A 22,830-nucleotide genomic window follows, 5' to 3' on the forward strand; every position below is an offset into this window, starting at 1 on the left:
CTCTGGCCAACAGAGATTTGAAAACTCCCTGGGACAGAGCTTTCAGAAGGAAGGGTGGGCCACCATTTTTGTTGTTTGAGTGACTTAGCCGTTCCAGCCTGCAGTCTTTGGAGAGCCCAAGCTGACCAGGGCAGAAGGTACCCCAACATAACACAGCTGCTCTATGAAAGTGTGGCCAGACTGCTTTTTTCTTTTTTTTTTTTCTTTTTGAGATGGAGTCTCGCTTTGTCACCCAGGCTGGAGTGCAGTGGTGCGACCTCAGCTCACTGAAAGCTCTGCCTCCTGGGTTCATGCCATTCTCCCCCGTCAGCCTCCCAAGTATCTGGGACTACAGGCGCCTGCCGCCACACCCGGCTAATTTTTTGTATTTTTAGTAGAGACAGGGTTTCAACATGTTAGCCAGGATGGTCTCGATCTCCTGACCTCATGATCCACCCGCCTCGGCCTCCCAAAGTGCTGGGATTACAGGTGTGAGCCACCGCGCCCAGCCACCAGACTGCTTCTTTAAAGCAGGTTCCTGATCCCGTTCCCCCTCACTGGGCAGAACCTCCCAAATGGGACCTCCAGCCACCCCTGCCGGTGTTCTCTGCCCAACAGAGATTTGAAAACTCCCCGGGACAGATTTCCAGAGGGAGGGGTAGGCCACCATTTTTGCTGTTTAGGAGACTTAGCCGTTCCAGCCTCTGGGCTCTGGAGAGCCCAAGCTGACTGGGGGAAAGAGAGGTACCCCAGCACAGCACAGCCGCTCTATGAAAGCATGGCCACACTGTCTCTTTAAGCAGTCCCTGATCCCCTTCCTCCTCACTGGGCAGAACCTCCCAACCGGAGCCTCCAGCCACCCCCACCGGTGTTCTTCAGCCTGCAGAAATTTGAAAACTCCCTGGGACAGAACTCCCAGAGGGAGGGGTGGGCCACCATCTTTGCTGTTTGGGTGACTTAGGAGTTCCAGCCTTCAGGCTTTAGAGAGTCCAAGCCAACCGGGGGTGGAAGTAGTACCCCAGCACAGCACAACAGACCCATGAAAACATGGCCAGACTGCTTTTTTAAGAGGAAGGACAAACTCATTCCTCATCACCAAGTGGATCCTCCTAACCAGAGTCTCCAGCTACACTCACCAGGGTTCTCCAGCTGACAGAAGTTTCAAGACTCCCTGGGATGGACACCTCCTCCCCCAGGAGGAGGGGCAGGCTGCCATCTTGGCTGTTTGGGCAACTTAGCCATTCCAGCCTTTGGGCTTTGGAATGTCCAAGGTGACCAGGGGCTGAAGTGTATCCCCAGCACAGCACAGCTGCCCTATGAAAATATGGCCAGACTACTTTTTTAAGCAGGTCGCAATCACATTCTTTCTGACTGAATGAGACCTCCTATCTGGAGTCCCCAGCCATCTCCTACAGATGCGTTTGGGCCAGCAACAGGTCCATACCTCCTTGGAACAGAACTTCCAAAGGAAGGGGCAGGCTGCCATCTGTGTGGTTTTGCAGCCTTCACTGGTGATACCTCCAGGCACTGAAAAATCTGAGGTGACCATGGACTGGAGCAGACCCCCAGCATACTGCAGCAGCCCTACAGAAAGGTGGCCAGACTGTTAAAAGAAAAAAAAAAATCCATCCAAAAGTCAGTAACCTCAAAGATTGAAGGCAAACAAGCCCACAAAGATGAGGAGTCAGCGCCAGACCACTGAAAACTCAAAAAGCCAAAGTGTCCTCGTTCCCCCAAATGACCACATAACCTCTCCAGCAAAAGTTTGGATGAGGCTGAGATAGCTAAAATGACAGAAGTAGAATTCAGAATATGGATACGAATAAAGTTCATGGAGCTAAAGAAGTACATTGTAACTCAACGCAAGGAAGCTAAGAATCATGCTAAAATATTTCAGGAGCTGACAAACAAAGTAGCCAGTGTAGAGAAGAATGTAACTGACCTGATAGAGCTGAAAGACACAGTATAGGAATTTCATAATGCAATCACAAGTATTAATAGCAGAATAGAACAGGTGGAGGAAAGAATATCAGAGCCTGAAGACTGCCTTTCTGAAATAAGACAGGCAGATGAGAGAGAAAAAAATGAATAAAATGGAATGAACAAAACCTCCAAGAAAAAAAATGAGATTATGTAAAGAGACTGAATCTACGATTGGTCAGTGTACTTGAAAGAGATAGGGAGAATGGAACCAACTTGAAAAACATATTTCAGTATATCATCCTTGAGAACTTCCTCAACCTAGCTAGAGAGGCCAGCATTCAAATTCAGGAAATGCAGAAAACCCCAGTAAGATACTCTGTACGAATATCATCCCCTAAGACACATAATCATCAGATTCTCCAAGATGGAAATGAAAGAAAAAATGTTAAAGGCAGCTAGAGAAACAGGCTATGTCACCTAAAAAGGGAAGCCCATAAGACTAACAGCAGACCCCTCAGCTGAAATTCTACAAGCCAGAAGGGATTGAGGGCCGATACTCGACATTCTTAAAGAAAAACATTCCAACCCAGAATTTCATATTCAGCAAAACTAAGCTTCATAAGCAAAGTAGAAATAAGATTTTTTCAGACAAACAAATGCTGAGGGAATTTGTTACCACCAGACCTGCCTTACTTCCTGAAGAAAGCACTAAATATGAAAAAGACCATTAGCAGACACTACAAAAACACACTGAAATATACAGACCAGTGACACTATAAAGGAACCACATAAGTCTGCAAAATAAAGAGCTAACATCATGATGACAGGATCAAATCTATACATACCAATACTAACCTTAAATGTAAATGGCACAATGCCCCAGTTAAAAAAAAAAAAACATAGAGTGGCAAGCTGGATAAAGAACCAAACTCCAATGGTATGGTGTCTTCAAGAGAGTCATTTCACATGCAACAACACACATAACCTCAAAATAAAGGGATGGAGGAAAATCTACCAAGCAAAGGGAAAACAGAAGAAAGCAGGGGTTGCAATCCTAGTTTCTGATGAAACAGACTTTAAACCAACACGATCAAAAAAGACAAAGAAGGGCATTACATAATGGTAAAGGATTCAATTCAACAAGAAGATCTAACTATCCTGAGTATATATGCGCTCAACACAGGGGCACCCGGGTTCATAAAGCAGGTTCTTAGAGACCTTCAAAGAGACTTAGATTCCCACATAATAATAGTGGGAGACTCTAAAACCCCTCTGACAATATTAGATTATTGAGAAAGAAAATCAACAAAGACATTCAGGACCTCAACTCAGCACTGGATCAAATGGACTTGATAGATACCTGCAGAACTCTCCACCCAAAAACAGGAGAATATACATTCTTCTCATTGCTACATGACACTTACTCTAAAGTTGATCACATAATTGGAAGTAAAATACTCCTCAGCAAATGCAAAGCAACCAAAATCATAAAAAACACTCTCTTGGACCACAGTGCAATCAAATTCAAAATCAAAACTAAGAAATTCACTCAAAACCATACGATTTCATGGAAGTTGAATAACATGCTCCTGAATGACTTTTTAATAAATAATGAAATTAAGGCAGAAATCAAGGAGTTCTTTCAAACTAATGAGAACAAAGATACCATATACCAGAGTCTCTGGGACACAGCTAAGGGAGTGTTAAGAGGAAAATTTATAGCACTAAATGACCACATCAAAGAGTTAGAAAGATCTCAAGTTAACAACCTAACATCACAAAAGAAACTAGTTCTAAAAGAACTAGAGAACAAAGAACAAACAAATGCCAAAGTTAGCAGAAGTCAAGAAATAAATCAGAGCTGTACAGAAGGAGAGAGTGACATGAAAAACAATTCAAACGATCAATGAATCCAGGAGATGGTTTTTTGAAAAAAATTAATAAAATAGGTAAACCACTAGCTAGACTAATAAAGAAGAAAAGAGAGAAGATTCAAATAAACACAGCCAGAAACAACAAGGAGGATATTGGCACTGACCCCACAGAAATACAAACTACCATCAGAGAATATTATGAACACCTCTGTGCATATAAAGTAGAAAATGTAGAAGAAATGGATAAATTCCTGGACACATACCCCTTCAAAGACTGAACCAAAGAAATTGAATCCCAGGAAGAAACTGAATCCCTGAACAGATCAATAACAAGTTGTGAAATTGTGGCAGTAAGAAATAGCCTACTGATCAAAAAAAGTTCAAGACCAGAAAGATTCACAGCTCAATTCTTCCAGACATACAAAGAAGAGCTAGTACCATTCCTACTGAAGCTATTCCAAAAAATTGAGAAAGAGGGACTTCTCCCTAACTCATTCTGTGAGGCCAGCATCATAGAATGATACCAAAACCTGGAAGACATACAACAACAAAAAAGGAAACTTTAGGCCAATATCCTAGATGACCATCAATGCAAAAATCCTCAACAAAATACTGGCAAACCAAATCCAGTAGCACATCAAAAAGTTTATCCACCATGATCAAGCAAGCTTCACCCTGGATGCAAAGTTGGTTCAACATAAACAAATCAATAAATGTGATTCATTACATAAATGGAACCAAAGACAAAAACCACATAATTTTCTCAATAGAATGAAGAAAAGGATTTTTATAAAATTCAACATTAATTCATGTCAAAAACTCTCCATAAACTAGGTATTGAAGGAACATACCTCAAAATAATAAGAGCCATGTATGACAAACCCACAGCCAACGTCATACTGAATGGGCGAAGTCTGGAAGCATTTTCCTTGAAAACTGGCAGAAGACAAGGATGCCCTCTTTCACCACTCCTATTCAACATAGTATTGGAAATTCTGGCCAGGGCAAGCAGGCAGGAGAAAAAAAATGAATGGCATCCAAATAGGAAGAGAGGAAGTCAAATTATCACTGTTTGCAGATGACAAGATTCTATATCTAGAAAACACCATAGTCTCAGCCCAAAAGTTTATAAGCTGATAAACAACTTTGGCAAAGTCTCAGGATACAAAATCAGTGTGCAAAAATCACTAGCATTTCTATACACCAACAACAGTGAAGCTGAGAGCCAAATCAGGAACAAATTCCCATTCACAATTGCCGCAAAAAGAATAGATACCTAGAAATACAGCTAACTAAGGAGGTGAAAGGTCTCTACAAAGAGAACCACAAACCACTGCTCAAAGAAATCAGAAAGGACACAAACAAATGGAAAAACATTCCATGCTCATGGATAGGAAGAATCAACATCATTAAAATGGCTATACTGCCCAAAGCAATTGATAGATTCAATGCTATTCCTATTAAACTACCATTTACATTCTTCACAGAACTAGAGAAAACTATTTTAAAATTCATATGGAACCAAAATAGAGCCTGAATAGCCAAGGCAATCCTAAGCAAAAAGAACAAAGCTGGAGGCATCATGCTACCTGACTTCAAACTATGCTACAGGGCTCAGTAACCAAAATAGCATGGTACTGCTACAAAAACAGACACATAGACCAATGGGACAGAATAGAGAACCCAGAAATAAGATCACACACGTGCAACTACCTGATCTTAGACAAACCTGAAAAAAACAAGCAATGGGGAAAGGATTCCCTATTCAATAAATGGTGCTGGGATAACTGGCTAGCCATATTGCAGAAGATTGAAACTGGATTCCTTCCTTACACCTTATACAAAAATTAACTCAAGATTGATTAAATGTAAAACCCAAAACTATAAAAATCCTGGAAGACAATGTAGGCAATACCATTCCATATGCATAGCAAAGATTTCATGATGAAGATACCAAAAGCAATTGCAACAAAAGCAAAAATTGACAAATGAGATCTAATTAAATGTAAGAGCTTCTGCACAGTAAAAGAAACTATCAACAGAATAAACAGACAACCTACAGAATGGGAGAAAATATTTGCAAACTATGTATCTGACAAAGGTCTAACATCCAGAGTCTATAAGGAACTTAAACAAATTTACAAGAAAAAAAAACAAGCAACCCCATAAAAAGATGGGTGAATGACATGAACAGACACATTTCAAAAGAAGACATACATGCAGCCAACAATCATGAAAAAAAGCTCAACAGCACTGATCATTAGAGAAATGCAAATCAAAACCATAATGAGGTACCATCTCACACCAGTCAGAATGGCTACTATTAAAAAGTAAAAAAAGAAACCCAGATGTTGGTAAGGTTGTGGAAAAAAAGGAACACTTCTACACTGTTGCTGGGAGTGTAAATTAGTTCAGCCATTGTGGAAGACAGTGTAACAATTCCTCAAAGACCTAAAGACAGAAATACTATTTGACTCAGCAATCCCATTGCTGGATATATACCCAAAGGAATATAAATCATTCTATTATAAAGACATGTACACATGTATGTTCATTGCAGCACTCTTCACAATAGCAAAGGCATGGAATCAACCTAAATTCCCATCAATGATAGACTGGATAAAGAAAATGTGGCACATGTACACCATGGAATACTCTGCAGCAATAAAAAGAACGAGATGATGTCCTTTTCAGGGACATGGATGGAACTAGAGGCCATTATCCTTAGCAAACTAACACAGGAACAAAACCAAATACTGCATTTTCTCACTTCTAAGTGGGAACTAAATGATGAGAACATATGGACACATAGAGAACACACTGGGGCCTTTCAGAAGGTGAGGGGGGAGGGGGGAGAAGATCAGGAAAAATAACTAATGGGTACGAGGCTTGATACCCAGGTGATGAAATAGTCTGTACAACAAACCCCTGTGACACAAGTTTACCTATGTAACAACATGCACTTGTACCCCTGAACCTAAAAGTTAAAAAAAAAGATCTAGTCTATGACCTTAAGAAATGACCTCTACTGTGTTGTTAGGACACAAACGTGAAGCTTACAGGACACAGCAGAGGAGATGGATGTGCAGATAAGTGGGGAGATAAGTAAATGGATAGATAGTTGGATAAATAGCTGGATGGATGGGTAAGGGTGTAGGTGGATGGATTGGTGAGTAGATGGATGGACGGATGGATGGATGGATGGATGGATGGATGGATAGATGGATGGATGGATGGATGAGTGTATGGATGGATGGTTGGACAATGGCAAGTGTTCTAGCAAGACAAGAAAGGACTGAGGGATAGGCCACCCAAGGCTCCCTGGAAGAGGGAATATTTAAGCTGCAGTAGAATCTGGATATGAAGAATTCTGCAGCAGACAAGCCAGAGAGAAGGAGGCAGGAGCAGGAGGTTGGGCCACTCTGGGACCAGGAACTTCACTCATATAAAGAGGAGCCCATGAAAACATTCAAACAGGGACATGATGCAGATATTGTATACAGCACCTTTACTTGATTTCTCTGTGTAGGTTGGCTGGGACAAAGAATGACTAGATTTGGTCAAATGCACAAATAATTTAAGGCAACAATCTCTGAAACAAGTATTGAGTAGAAATAGCAAAGGGTCTGTCTCCTGGCCCTGGCAATTTTACTTAGAATCTGCTGGGCCTGCTACTACTCTGTGCAGGACTGCAGTTGCCCCATCAGAACCAACTGAGCTAGCTCCTCCTCGCTGCTGTACAGGGGGCGTGGCAGCTTCTCCTGCCACTGGGAGTCAGCCAGACATGATGCAGGGCTGATCCCAGACCTGCTGAGCATCAGGATTACCTGGGAGGCCCAGTTACTTATAAAACAAACAAACAAACAAAACAAAAACTCCTAGCTCTAGCCCAAAACAACTGAAGCCGAATCTATAGGGTTTGGCCTTAGAATCAGAATTTAATAGCTCTGCAGGTGATGGAGATGTTTATACAGGTTTAGGATAATTGGTGAGGTGAGAAAGAGCAGCAATTTGGAATCAGACCCAGGGACAATCCCAGGCCCCTTCCTTTTGAGCTGTGCAGCCCTGGGAAAATCATTTCACCTCTCTGAGCCTCAGTGTTCCCAACTATAAAATAGTCATGATAAACTCTCCCCAGAAGGGATGTCAGAGGCTGCCAGCACAGTGCCTGGCCCATAATAGGTGCTCAATAGACAAAAAATTAAACCCATGCATACCTGGGGCCCTGATTGCCCTTACCTGTGTTACACATACACAGCCTATAGTTGCTAATTAAGTCTCCCCAAGAAGAAATGTCTGGAAGTAACTCTGGGGAAAAACAGGGAAGTCCCCAGGAAGGGAGTGCTGCAGCAGATTCAAAAAACAAAAGTTAAGATTTGGCCTAGACCTTTCCTTGGCCGTGACACCACCCCAGATAGCTGGGCCCTTAGTGGGGCAGAGAAGAATGACCCTGGGGCCTCATGTCCCGTTTAGGGACTCTTCCTCCCTCCATCCAGCCCCCAGACACCCTCCTTTTTTTTGTTTAAGGCAAGCCAGAGCTAGCACCCAGGAGAGCTGCTGGCATTCAGCAGCCTCTGAACACCAGGGCCCAGAGGTCTATTGGCTATGGGGTGATAGTTTTTGATGACCTGAATCACTGCCCTGAGATAAAGCTAGGAGGTAGGAATGACAAGATTTGATCCTTGACTGGGTATGAAGAGATATGAGGAAGTCAAAGGAGAGTCCTGGTTTCTGGTCTAAACAAGAGGTGAACCAAAAATGGGCAAAGAATGAGGAATGGTTCATTTCACTGGGATAGGACATACAGGAGGAGGAAGGTTTCTGGCAGGGAGAGAGCATACATTTATTTGGACAGGTAGAAGAGAATTACGTTGAGATTAATTTCAGCTCCTGGTAACAGACCCAACACACAGGGGTATTCCGTTTTTTTTGTTTGTTTGTTTTTCTTCTCCCATAAAAGAAGTCCAGATAAGCATCCATGGCAGATCTTGGGGCTCTACTAAGTTATCGAGGATCCAGACTGCTCCCGTCTTTTTGCTCCTCTACATGTGACTGTGATCCTTAAAAATCTTCTTGTGATCCAAGATGGCAGTGGAGTCAGGCATTACACCTCATTCCAGACAGTGAAAAGGAGAAAGGGGGAGATGGAGAAGGATGTGACTCCAACTTAGCTGAGCTTCTTTGAAGGAGACTAGAAGTCCTGCAAGACACTTTCACTTCTCAATGGCTAGAACTAGGTCACATGACCACAACCACTTGCAAGGAAGGCTGGGAAATACCTTTATTGTGGACAGCCATTTGCCCATATTTAGAAATATCAGGAATCTGTTACCAGGTAAAAGGGGAGGATAGCTGCAGGAATGCAACTGGCAGTCTCTGCTATAATCTGAGGAGAGCAAAGATCACCTGGTTACCATCAAGCAGGCTATCCAGAGGCAAAACATGTTATCTGAGGAATTCAGAAGTAATTAGATCTTCCTATTATCTAAAGCAGGCATCTGTTCCAGGTTTCTTTCCCAAAATATTATAAGTAACTAGAATTTCTGTACATCTCTGGAATTCATGCATATGGAAACTCATTGTGCAACCCTTGCTGATATTAAGGCACCAAAATGTCTACAAATATAATCATTTATAACCTACATGGCTTATGTTTCATTATGTAGATTCCTCTGGTGCCATCTCCAGGCTTTTAGGTCCAGAGTTGCGTTGATGAAAAAGCCAAACTTTGTGAAATATCTGAAGAGATTTATTCTGATCCAAATGTGAGGACCATGACCTGTGACACAGCATCAGGAGGTCCTGAGAACATGTGCCCAAGGTGGATGGGTTACAGCTTGATTTTATATGTTTTAGGGAGACATAAGACATCAATTAATATATGTAAGGTACACATTTGTTCAGTCCTGAAAGGTGGGAAAATTCAAAATGGGTGAGGGAGTGATTTTCTTATTGGCAATTGCTTAAAAGAATTTTTATCTAAAGACCTGGAATCAATAGAAAGAAGTATCTGGGCTAGAATAAGGGCTTGTAGAGACCAAGGTTCTTATTATGTAGATGAAGTCTCACAGGTGGCCACTCTTAGAGGCAATAGATGGCAAATGTTTTCTATTCAGACCTTTAAAAATGGGCTAGACTCTCAGCTAATCTCTTCAGGATCAGAAAAAGACCTGGAAAGGGAAAGAGATTCTCTACAGAATATAAATTTCTCCCTTTGCAAGGCAATTTAAAAGTATCTCAAAGAAATATATTTTGGGGTAAAATATTTTCATTTCTTTCAGGGCCTGCTGTTATGTGATGCTATACTAGAGTCAGATTGGAATTTGGTAACTTACTGCTATAAACAGTCTGTTTTCTCACTCTTAAGATCTCTGTTTTCACATTAATGATGGTCAGTTGTGCCTGAGTTCCAAAGGGAGGAGAGTATAATGAGGCATGTCTGACCCCCCCACCTTCCCAACATGGTGTGAACTAGTCTTTCAGGTTTCCCTGGACTCCCCCTAGCTAAGAGGAGGTGTCTATTCATTGGTTGCGAGGTTTAGAATTTTATTTTTGGTTTACAGTTGTCTCTAGTAATCAACTCCTGTCCCTCCTGGTAGACAGGAGAGGTGGGACACTTTTACAAATCTATTTCCTACTTTTAGATAAATAGAGGGCAGAGGTCTTTCCATGTATCTGTTTCTTCTCAATTGTCTTCAGCAGGGTGAGGGACAGGTGTGGTGATAATGAAGGAGGGAGGGACTGTTCCGAGAGTGTGACATGTGGATGTGAGATGCTGCTGGTGGAGTGGAGCTCTGTAATGGGGAGGTCTGCAGTATGGCTGTGGGTGTGAGTGGCTGAGGCAGAAGATAAATGAGGGCCCTGGCTGTCTGCAGCCCCAGAAGCTAGGATATTGGATGGGTCAGCCTCTGGGCACTGGATACTCCAGGGTGAGGATAGGACCTGCAGTGAGGAGGGAGGCAGTGAGAGGGAAGTGCCCAGGAGGGTAGGATGTGTCAGCACTGAGCAGGAATGAGGGTGACAGGGTTGTATTGAAGCAGCTGTTAAAGTGAACTAAATATGGTGGCCTGAGAAGGATTCTGTACTCCTATAGTTAAGTCCTTGCAGATGAACTGCAGCCTAGTTTAATAGGTAGACAAGATTGAAAATCTAACTTAGGAGTATGTGCCTGTAACAATAGCTAAGTCTTGGCCAATTCCAGCAGCTGTACTTCAACCATTCAGTCATTGCTGAGTGTTCATACTGTTCAAATAAGGCAAACGCCGAGCTGTACCTGTACCTCATTTCTGATTTCTGTATGTCTGTCAGGCCTCTGAGCCCAAGCTAAGCCATCATATCCCCTGTGACCTGCACGTACACATCCAGATGGCAAGTTCCTGCATTAACTGATGACATTCCACTACAAAAGAAGTGAAAATGGCCTGTTCCTGCCTTAACTGATGACATTATCTTGTGAAGTTCCTTCTGGCTCATCCTGGCTCAAAAGCTCCCCTACTGAGCACCTTGTGACCCCCACTCCTGCCCGCCAGAGAACAACCCCCTTTGACTGTAATTTTCCTTTACCTACCCAAATCTTATAAAACAGCCCCACCCCTATCTCCCTTTGCTGACTCTCTTTTCGGACTCAGCCTACCTGCACCAAGGTGATTAAAAGCTTTATTGCTCACACAAAGCCTGTTTGGTGGTCTCTTCACAAGGACACGCATGAAATTTGGTGCTGTGACTCAGATCGGGGGACCTCCCTTGGGAGATCAATCCCCTGTCCTCCTGCTCTTTGCTCCATGAAAAAGATCCACCTACAACCTCGGGTCCTCAGACCCACCAGCCCAAGGAACATCTCACCAATTTTAAATCAGGTAAGCAGCCTCTTCTTGCTCTTCTCCAACCTCTCTCACTATCCCTCAACCACTTTCTCCTTTCAATCTTGGTGCCACCCTTCAATCTCTCCCTTCTCCTAATTTCAGTTCCTTTCCTTTTCTGGTAGAGATGAAGAGAGATGTGTTTTATCTGTGGACCCAAAACTCTGGTGCCGGTCACGGACTCAAGAAGACAGTCTTCCCTTGGTGTTTAATCACAGGGGGACACCTGCCTGATTATTCACCCACATTTCAGAGGTGTCCGGCCACGCAGGGACACCTGCCTTGGTCCTTCACCCTTAGCGGCAAGTCCCACTTTTCTGGGGGAGGGGAAAGAACCCCCACCCCTTCTCTCCCTGTCTCTACCCCTTCTCTGCTTTTCTAGGGGGCAAGAACCCCCCAACCCCTTCTCTCCGTGTCTCTACCCCTTCTCTGCTTTTCTGGGGGCAAGAACCCCCCGATCCCTTATTTCCACACCCTGACCTCTTATCTCTGCACCCCGATCCCTTATTTCCATGCCCCAACCTCTTATCTCTGCACCCCAATCCCTTATTTCTGTGCCCTGACCCCTTTTCTGCTTTTCTGGAGGACAAGAACCCCCATACCCCTTCTCTCCATGTCTCTACTCTCTCTTTTCTCTGGGCTTGCCTCCTTCACTATGGGCAAGCTTCTTCCCCCTTCTTCTCCCTTAGCCTGTGTTCTTAAAAACCTAAAACCTCTTCAACTCACACCTGATCTAAAACCTAAATGCATTATTTTCTTCTGCAATGCCACCTGACCCCAGTACAAACTCGACAGTGGTTCCAAATAGCCAGAAAACGGCACTTTCAATTTTTCCATCCTACAAGATCTAAATAATTCTTGTCATAAAATAGGCAAACGGTCTGAGATGCCTGGCATCCAGGCACTCTTTTACACATCAGTCCCTCCCTAGTCTCTTTTCCCAATGCAGCTTGTCCTAAATCTTCCTTCTTTCCCTCCCACCTGTCCCTTCAGTCCCAACCCCAAGCATCGCTGAGTCTTTCTAATCTTCCTTTTCTACAGACCCATCTGACCTCTCCCCTTCTTGCCAGGCTGAGCTAGGCCCCAATTCTTCCTCTGCCTCCGCTCCTCCACCCTATAATCCTTTTATCACCTCCCTCCTCACACCCGGTCTGGCTTACAGTTTCGTTCCGTGACTAGCCCTCCCCAGCCTGCCCAGCAATTTCCTCTTAAAAAGGTGGCTGGATCTAAAGGCATAGTCAAGGTTAATGCTCCTTTTCCTTATCCGAAATCAGAGAGTGTTTAGGCTCTTTTTTATCAAATATAAAAACCCAGCCCAGTTCATGGCTCATTTGGCAGCAACCCTGAGATGCTTTACAGCCCTAGACCCTGAAAAGTCAAAAGGCCATCTTATTCTCAATATACATTTTATTACCCAATCTGCTCCTAACATTAAATAAAACTCCAAAAATTAAATTCCGGCCCTCAAACCCCACAACAGGACTTAATTAACCTCACCTTCAAGGTGTACAATAATAGAGTAGAGGCAGCCAAGTAGCAACATATTTCTGAGTTGCAATTCCTTGCCTTCACTGTGAGACAAACCCCAGCAACATCTCCAGCACACAAGAATTTCCAAATGCCTAAACCGCAGTGGCCAGGTGTTCCTCCAGGCCCACCTCCCCCAGGAGCTTGCTACAAGTGCCAGAAATCTGGCCATCAGGCCAAGGAATGCCTGCAGCCTGGGATTCCTCCTAAGCCATGTCCCATCTATGTGGGACCCCACTGAAAATTGGACTGTTCAGCCACTCCCAGAGCCCCTGGAACTCTGGCCCAAGGCTCTCTGACTGACTCCTTCCCAAATCTTCTTGGCTTAGCAGCTGAAGACTGACGCTGCCTGATCACCTCAGAAGCCCCCTAGACCATCATGGACGCCGAGCTTTGGGTAACTCTCACAGTGGAGGGTAAGTCCGTCCCCTTCTTAATCAATACGGAGGCTACCCACTCCACATTACCTTCTTTTCAAGGGCCTGTTTCCCTTGTCTCCATAACTGTTGTGGGTATTGACGGCCAAGCTTCAAAACCCCTGAAAACTCCCCCACTCTGGTGCCAACTTGGGCAACACTCTTTTATGCACTCTTTTTTAGTTATCCCCACCTGCCCAGTTCCCTTTTTAGGCCAAGATATTTTAACCAAATTATCTGCTTCCCTGACTATTCCTGGACTACAGCCGCATTTCATTGCCGCCCTTCTCCCCAACCCAAAGCCTCCTTTGCATCTTCCTCTCATATTCCCCCACCTTAACCCACTAGTATAGGACATCTCTACTCCTTCCCTGGCAACAAATCACATGCCCATTACCATCCCATTAAAATCTAATCACCCTTACCCCGCTCAACGCCAATATCCCATCCCACAGCATGCTTTAAAAGGATTAAAGCCTGTTATCACTTGCCTGCTACAGCATGGGCTTCTAAAACCTATAAACTCTCCTTACAATTCCCCCATTTTACCTGTCCAAAAACCAGACAAGTCTTACAGATTAGTTCAGGATCTGTGCCTTATCAACCAAACTGTTTTGCCTATCCACCCTGTGGTGCCCAACCTTTACACTCTTTTTTCATCAATACCTTCCTCCACAACCCATTATTCTGTTCTGGATCTCAAACATGCTTTCTTTACTATTCCTTTGCACCCTTCATCCTAGCCTCTCTTCGCATTCACTTAGACTGACCCTGACACCCATCAGGCTCAGCAAATTACCTGGGCTGTACTGCCGCAAGGCTTCACAGACAGCCCCCATTATTTCAGTCAAGCCCAAATTTCTTCCTCATCTGTTACCTGTTTCAGCGTAATTCTCATAAAAACACACATGCTCTCCCTGCTGATCATGTCTGACTGATCTCTCAAATCCCAGCACCTTCTACGTCCTGGGCATGGTTGAACACTTTCACCTTTAGATACCTGGTTTTGCCATCTTAACAAAACCATTATATAAACTCACAAAAGGAAACCTAGCTGACCCCATAGATCCTAAATCCTTTCCCCACTCCTTTTTCCATTCCTTGAAGACAGCTTTAGAGACTGCCCCCGCCCTAGCTCTCCCTGACTCATCCCAACCCTTTTCATTACCCACAACCGAAGGGCAACGCTGTGCAGTCAGAATTCTTACACAAGAACCAGGACCATGCCCTGTAGCCTTTTTATCCAAACAACTTGGCCTTACTGTTTTGCCTAGCCCTCAAGTCTGTGTGCGGTGACCACCACTGCCCTAATACTTTTAGAGGCCCTCAAAATCACAAACTGTGCTCAACTCACTCTCTACAGCTCTCATAATTTCCAAAATCTATTTTCTTCCTCACACCTGATGCATATACTTTCTGCTCCCTGGCTCCTTCAGCTATACTCACTCTTTGTTGAGTCTCCCACAATTACCATTGTTCCTGGCCCGGACTTCAATCCAGCCTCCCACATTATTCCGGATACCACACCTGACCCTCATGACTGCATCTCTCTGATCCACCTGACATTTGCCACATTTCCCCACATTTCCTTCTTTCCTGTTCCTCACCCTGAACAAACTTGGTTTATTGATGGTAGTTCCACCAGGCCTAATCGCCACACACCAGCAAAGGCAGGCTATTCTATAGTACAAGCCACCAGCCCGCCTCTTAGAACCTCTCATTTCCTTTCCATCATGGAAATCTATCCTTAAGAAAGTAACTTCTTCTATCTGCTATTCTACTACTCCTCAGGGATTATTTAGGCCTCCTCCCTTCCCTACACATCAAGCTCAAGGATTTGGCCCTGGCCAGGACTGGCAACTCTTAACTCCCTCTTAGAGTGGATAGATGATCTTTGCTGGCAGGGGACCCTCCAATACTTTCACCCTGATGAAGTTCTATTCTTTACTTTTATACTCACTGTTATTCTCATTCCCATTCTTATGCCACCCTCTACCTCTCCCCAGCTATCTCCACCACACTATCAACCTTACCCATTCTCTCCTAGCTGCTTCTAATCCCTCCTTAGTGAACAACTGCTGGCTTTGCATTTCCCTTTCTTCCAGTGCCTACACAGCTGTCCCTGCCTTACAGACAGACTGGGCAACATCTCCTGTCTCCTTATACCTCTGAACTTCCTTTAACAGCCCTCACCTTTAACCTCCTGAAGAACTCATTTACTTTCTAGACAGGTCCAGCAAGACCTTCCCAGACATTTCACATCAGCAAGCTGCCGCCCTCCTCCACACTTACTTAAAAAACCTTTCTCCTTATATTAACTCTACTCCCCCCTTATTTGGACCCCTCACAACACAAACTACTATTCCTGTGGCTGCTCCTTTATGTATCTCTCAGCAAAAACCCACTGGAATTCCCCTGGGTAACCTTTCACCTTCTCGATGTTCCTTTACTCTTCATCTCCAAAGCCCAACTACACACATCACTGAAACAATTAGAGCCTTCCAGCTCCATATTACAGATAAGCCCTCTATCAATACTGAAAAACTTAAAAATGTTAGCAGTAATTATTGCTTAGGAAGACACTTACCCTGTATTTCACTCCATCCTTGGCTACCTTCCCCTTGCTCGTCAGACTCTCCTCCCAGGCCCTCTTCTTGTTTACTTATACCCAGCCCCGTAAATAACAGTGAAAGTTTGCTCATAGATACTCAACGTTTTCTCATACACCATGAAAACTGAACCTCCCCCTCTACGCAGTTACCCCATCAGTCCCCATTACAACCTCTGACGGCTGCCGCCCTAGCTGGATCCCTAGGAGTCTGGGTACAAGACACCCCTTTCAGCACTCCTTCTCATCTTTTTACTTTGCATCTCCAGTTTTGCCTCGCACAAGGTCTCTTCTTCCTCTGTGGATCCTCTACCTACATGTGTCTACCTGCTAATTGGACAGGCACATGCACACTAGTTGTCCTTACCCCCAAAATTCAATTTGCGATGGGACCGAAGAGCTCCCTCTTCCCCTCATGACACCAACACGACACAAATGAGTTATTCCACAAATTCCCTTGCTGGTTGGTTTAGGACTTCCTGCCTCCACTATTGCTCTCGGTACCAGAATAGCAGGCATTTCAACCTCTGTCACGACCTTCCATAGCCTGTCTAATGACTTCTCTGCTAGCATCACAGACATATCACAAACTTTATCAGTCCTCCAGGCCCATTGACTCTTTAGCTGCTGTTGTCCTGCAAAACCGCCGAGGCCTTGACTTACTCACTGCTGAAAAAGGAGGACTCTGTATATTCTTAAATGAAGAGTGTTGTTTTTACCTAAATCAATCTGGCCTAGTGTATGACAATATAAAAAAACTCAAGGATAGAGCCCAAAAACTTGCCAACCAAGCAAGTAATTATGCTGAACCCCCTTGGGCAGTCTCTAATTGGATGTCCGGGGTCCTCCCAATTCTTAGTCCTTTAATATCCATTTTTCTACTTCTTTGATTTGGACCTTGTGTCTTCCATTTAGTTTCTCAATTCATCCAAAACCATATCCAGGCCATCACCAATCATTCTATATGACAAATGTTTCTTCTAACATCCCCACAATATCACCCCTTACACAAAATCTCCCTTCAGCTTAATCTCTCCCACTCTAAGTTCCCACGCCACCCCTAATCCCGCTTGAAGCAGCCCTGAGAAACATCGCCCATTCTCTCTGTCCATATCACCCCCCAAAAAATTTTCACCATCCCAACACTTTACCACTATTTCATTTTATTTTTCTTATTAATATAAGAAGACAGGAATGTCAGGCCTCTGAGCCCAAGCTAAGCCATCATATCCCCTGTGACCTGCACGTACACATCCAGATGGCCAGTTCCTGCCTTAACTGATGACATTCCACCACAAAAGAAGTGAAAATGGCCTGTTCCTGCCTTAACTGATGACATTATCTTGTGAAATTCCTTCTGGCTTTTCCTGGCTCAAAAGCTCCCCTACTGAGCACCTTGTGACCCCCACTCCTGCCCGCCAGAGAACAACCCCCTTTGACTGTAATTTTCCTTTACCTACCCAAATCTTATAAAACGGCCCCACCCCTATCTCCCTTTGCTGACTCTCTTTTCGGACTCAGCCTGCCTGCACCCAGGTTACTAAAAGATTTATTGCTCACACAAAGCCTGTTTGGTGGTCTCTTCACACAGACACGCATGAAAATGTCATTTCCCTTTTGTGTCTATAAATCTTCTTCTACCATGTGGCTGCGCTGGAGTCTCTGTGAATCTGTTGTGATTCTGGGGACTGCCTGATTCATGAATCATTCGTTGCTCAGTTAAACTCCTTTAAATTTAATTTGGCTGAAGTTTTTCTTTTATCATCACCTTTGCAAAAATTATAACTGAGACAATTATTACAGTGAAAGAGATCTGGCCTAACTCACTCCATCTTGCTTCTACCCACCAAGCTGTCCTTGTTCATTCCTGGGTATAGGCCAGACTAAGTCCTGTGAAGAACTTACTTAGTTTATGGTTTAGATCTGAAACAAAGACAGTGACAATCCTCTCCCAAAAAGAAATTTCCTCCTGCCTGGAGACTAGACTGCCTTTGCAGGACTAACAAATTAGCCTCAAGATTAGAAATTATGGTTTAGGAGTCATACAGCCAGAGGCTGCAAGATTCTAAACCTCCCCAAATTGCTACTGTTGTAAAACTTAAGATCAGTGCTTAAGATATTTTGCAAACCCTGCACTGGATGGATCAACTGACACCACCCAGACTTATAAACTGGCTCCTCTGGTCTTGTGGCTCCCACTCAGAAACTGGCTCAGCACAAGAGGACAGCTTCAACTCCGTGTGATTTCATCTCTGACCTGACCAATCAGAACTCCTGATTCACTGGCCCCTTACCCACCAAATTATCCTTAAAAACTCTGATCCCCAAATTATTGGGGAGACTGATTTGAGTAATAATAAAACTCCGGTATCCACACAGCTGGCTTTGCATGAATTACTCTTTCTCTATTGCAATTCCCCTGTGTTGATAAATTGTCTCTGTCTAGGCAATGGGCAAGGTGAACCCATTTGGCAGTTACAAATTAGCAGAAGCCCCCAAAGAGAGGGGAATTTTATACCAGGTGGTGGGGAAGTGGCATGGGAGTTGGGACAGCTGAGGTATAAGGCATGAAGGAGGAGTCACCTGCATTGAAGGAATGTGCAGGTAGCAGTGTCCTGGGGGCCAGACAGTGAAGGCAGGTGCTGGATGAGGCTTTCATTGTGAGGGGTAAGAATGAAGGGAGTTTGTTTTCTTTGAAACAGCAGTTACAGAGGCCTCTGTGGGAGAAGCTGGCTCCTTCTCAATGAAGTGTGAGGAACTGACTGCTTAGCAGGATGGGCACTGGCACCCTTGACGCCAGTGCTCTATCCCTACCCCAAACTAGACCTAACAAATGGATTGTTGCACTCTTCCCTGGTGAGAGCCCTGCAGGGGCCCCTCAAGCCTCAACAGTTTCCTGGGATGTCACCACCAATGAACTAGATCAGAGGTTGGCAAATTACAGTCCACAGGCCAAATCCACCCCACTGCTTGTTTTTGTATAAAAAGAAAACAAAAAGTTTCATTGGAACATTTGTTTATTTATTGTCTATGACTGCTTTCGTGCTACAAGGGCACAGCTGAGCAGTTGTGACAGAGATGTTGTAGCCTGAAACCCTGAAATATCTATTACCACTCACTCCCACAGCCACACTACAGGTGTCCCCATAACTCAGCCTCTTAAGAAAAATTTTGCTCCATTAAAGTCTATATGAGAAATTAAACACATTGCTCTCCTGGATTAGAGTAATACTCTGCTCAGGCATAAATGTATTTAAAATTTTTTAAATGTTTTTTAATGCCGAAAAATTATGATGCAGTAAATGGCAAAAAGTGAACTAATCTTCAATGTACAGCCAACAGATTTTTACATATAAATATATTCATGTAGCCAACACCTAAATCATGATAAAGTACATTTCCAGTCCCCTCAAGGTTGCTTTCCACCTGATCGCAGGCAATAGCCCCATTCTTTGGCCACCTGACCTCTTACCTCTGACCTTTAACATCATTAGTTTTTCCACCTCTTAACTTCATGTGAAGGGAATGATAGCATACATAGCCTTTTGTTTCTGATGTCTTTCTTTCATCTTATGTCCACGAGATTCATCCACGTTGTTGCACACACATGTATTTTATTCCTTTTTATTGCTGTATAGTATTCCATTGTACAGATGTCCACAGTTCAGGGGTTTTCTAATCCATTTTCCTCCTGATGGACATTTGGATGCTTTCAGTTTGGGGCTATAATGGAAAAGGTTGTGATGAACATTCTTATATATGTCTTTTGCCAGATGCATGCACTTATCTCTCTCAAGCATATACTTAGAAATTGAATTTCTAGATCATGGAGTAAGTGTTTATTTTAGTAAATACTACCAAATAGTTTTCTAAAATTGTACCAATTTACATTTCATTTGCAAATACATTTAAATGGCAGGAAAACTTTAGCTATTTGAGTGATGTCTCCTAAAAGTGAGCTCTTCTATATTATTGTGCAGATAAAGGAAATGCCGGAACCAACAGACCTGGAAATCACAGCAAGAAGTGATCATACCAATCTGGTATGAAAGTGAATCAACTGGATGTCATTAGTACCATATAAAATGAATAGGGCCTCCCTTGGCTCCCAGAGCCTGGAGAATCTGGGCCTCAGCTGGGCTGTGTTTCTTGGGCCACTCAGAATGTTGTCTGTCAGGGTTTGGCTCCAACTAACCATACTCACAGGAGACTGATGTACTCCTTGCCCCAGAAGGAGTGTGTTCACAGCAGTGGGATCCTGATCTGATGCCAGGAAGGCTCCTGATCATTCTCAAATAACGACTTCCTGGTAGCGATGTGCTGAGAAGGTAAGGTTTTAACCGTTCAGCTGCTTAAGAAGCATGGACCCTGAAAAGAATCTCCCACCCCATAGCTGAAGTCCCTCCCTAGCAGCAGGATTGAGGACCCTCTATCCAGAGTCACTCCTCCTTGGATAGTAACATTGTCTCTCTGAACCCCAAGTTTTCTCTGCTGCTCACCTTCCACTGCACACTCCTTATTTTATTTTATTTTATTTTATTTTGTTTTATTTTTGAGACGGAGTCTAGATCTGTCACCCAGGCTGGAGAGCAGTGGCCCGATCTCGGCTCACTGTATCCTCTGCCTCCTGGGTTCAAGAGATTCTCCTGCCTCAGCCTCCTGAGTAGCTGAGATCACAGGCGTGTGCCACCTCACCCAGATGATTTTTGTATTTTTAGTAGAGACGGATTTCCCTATGTTGGCCACACTAGTCTCTAACTCCTGACCTCAAATGATCTGCCCACCTCGGCCTCCCAAAGTGCTGGGATTACAGGCATAAGCCACTGCACCCTGCCTCCATTGCACACTTCTTGAGATGGGTTCATGTCCCTGAATTAGCTACAGTCTCTCTGTGCTACCCCAGCCAGCCCAGGAGTCATCCTCTGTGGATTTCATTCATCATATCTTAGAGCTCTGGGGGCCTTAATTTTGTAGTTGCTGTAAGAATTTGATTTGGGACAGGTTGAGTTTCTATCCCTAGTCTTCTCAGGCTACTATACCAGTTTACTATACACTGGGTGGCTTATAAACAATGGGCATTTATTTTTCACAGTTCTGGAGACTGGGAAGCTGAAGATCAAGGTGCCAGTATATTCAGTGTCTGGTGAGGGCCTGCTTTCTGGTTCATAGACAGTGTCTTTTCACTGTGTCCTCACATTGTGGAAGGAGAGTTCTCTGGTCTCTGTAGTTCCTCATAAGGACACTAATCCCATTCATGAGTATTCCACCCTCATGACCTAATCATCTTCCAAAGGCCCCACCTCCTAATACCATCTCATTAGGGATTAGGTTTCCACATTTGAATTTTGGGGGGCCACAAATATTCAGCTCATGGTAATTCCTTTTAGGACACCTGAGTCTAGCAGGAAAATAGAGGCACAAGTCAAGAGCTTAGGAGATCTGGTTGGACCAGGGTTTAGATTTGGTAAAATCTAAAAAATTAAGTTGAAGGATTAACTCAGGTTATATAAACCAGATGGCTGAAAATTTAACCTTGAGGAACACTCCAAAATTTTAGAGCAGAAGGGGTAGAGGATCTAGAAAGAACCATGTTTTTGAAACTAACAGCACATCCATCAATCCTGCCATATATAGTAATTATTCAACATATTTGAATTGTTTCAGAAGGCTGGACTATTAGTACTGACCCTTAAAGAGCATCCCATGAATTCAGTGCCAGAAGGACTTTGGACCAGATTCTGAGATCTCTGATTGTCATACCTCATCATGTCCATCTCAGACGCAAAGGCACATTCTGTGGGATAGGAGTGCTTTGAGGGAGTCTTTTGGATTCTACTCAAGAATGGAAAGCAAAGTTTACCTGCATATCCCTCGACAAGACTTAAATAGGTGATTGTATAAATGAGAGTTCAAGGGTAGTGGTGGAGTAGTGTTATGGGGAAGGAACAAAACTTTGTTTGCAGAACAAAGATTAGACTGTATATGAGACAAAACACCATCTCTGCCTTGTCTCCCGTTTCCTATTGCAATGTCTGGCCATGTTTGGTGCTCAATAAATATGTGTGGAATGCAGGGATGAACAAATGAATAAATGAATGGATGGATGATGAGTAGATGAATGCATAGATGGGTGAAGTATGAGTGAAGTATGGGTGAATGAATGAATGGATGATGGATAAGTAGATGGCTGTATAGATGGATGGAGGATGGGTGAGGAATGGATGATGGGTAAGGGAAGGATGAATGAATGAATGAATGAAAAGATGGATGCATGGGCAGTGGACAGATGGTGAGTGGATGGATAAGTAGATGAATGGATGGATGAGGGAATGGATGGAGGGCAGAATGAGATTTTATTCACCTGTCTTCCAATATGGTTGTTGCCCTCCCCTCTGCTATGGCCCAAGGCAGCAGGACCCACTAAGAAATCATAGCGGCCTTTTACTTAATCTCTTAAAATTCAGAGACGGGGCTGAAAGACAAATTTCTCTTTCAGCATTGAGGTTTATGTTTATGTAACAATAAAATTATAGATATGAAACTGTATATCTATATAATGTTACAGGAAAAAGTTAAATTGAAGGATTAATAATGTATGTAAATACATAAAACTTCTAATATGTATTTATATGGCCTCTAAAAGA

General features: G+C 43.6%; 1 long non-coding RNA gene across 1 annotated transcript; it reads right to left on the reverse strand.

The window, feature by feature from the left end:
- Positions 1–19,192: 19,192 nt before the first annotated feature.
- On the reverse strand, positions 19,193–22,722 carry LOC129058662 (uncharacterized). Its single transcript, XR_008523936.2, has 3 exons — positions 21,874–22,722; positions 20,391–20,506; positions 19,193–19,909 (listed from the first exon to the last, which is right to left on the reverse strand). It is a non-coding gene; the product is annotated as an uncharacterized LOC129058662 (long non-coding RNA).
- Between the last annotated feature and the right edge of the window lie 108 nt (positions 22,723–22,830).

The sequence above is a fragment of the Pongo abelii genome, chromosome 2, assembly GCF_028885655.2.
Source record: "Pongo abelii isolate AG06213 chromosome 2, NHGRI_mPonAbe1-v2.0_pri, whole genome shotgun sequence".
Lineage (NCBI taxonomy): Eukaryota > Metazoa > Chordata > Mammalia > Primates > Hominidae > Pongo > Pongo abelii.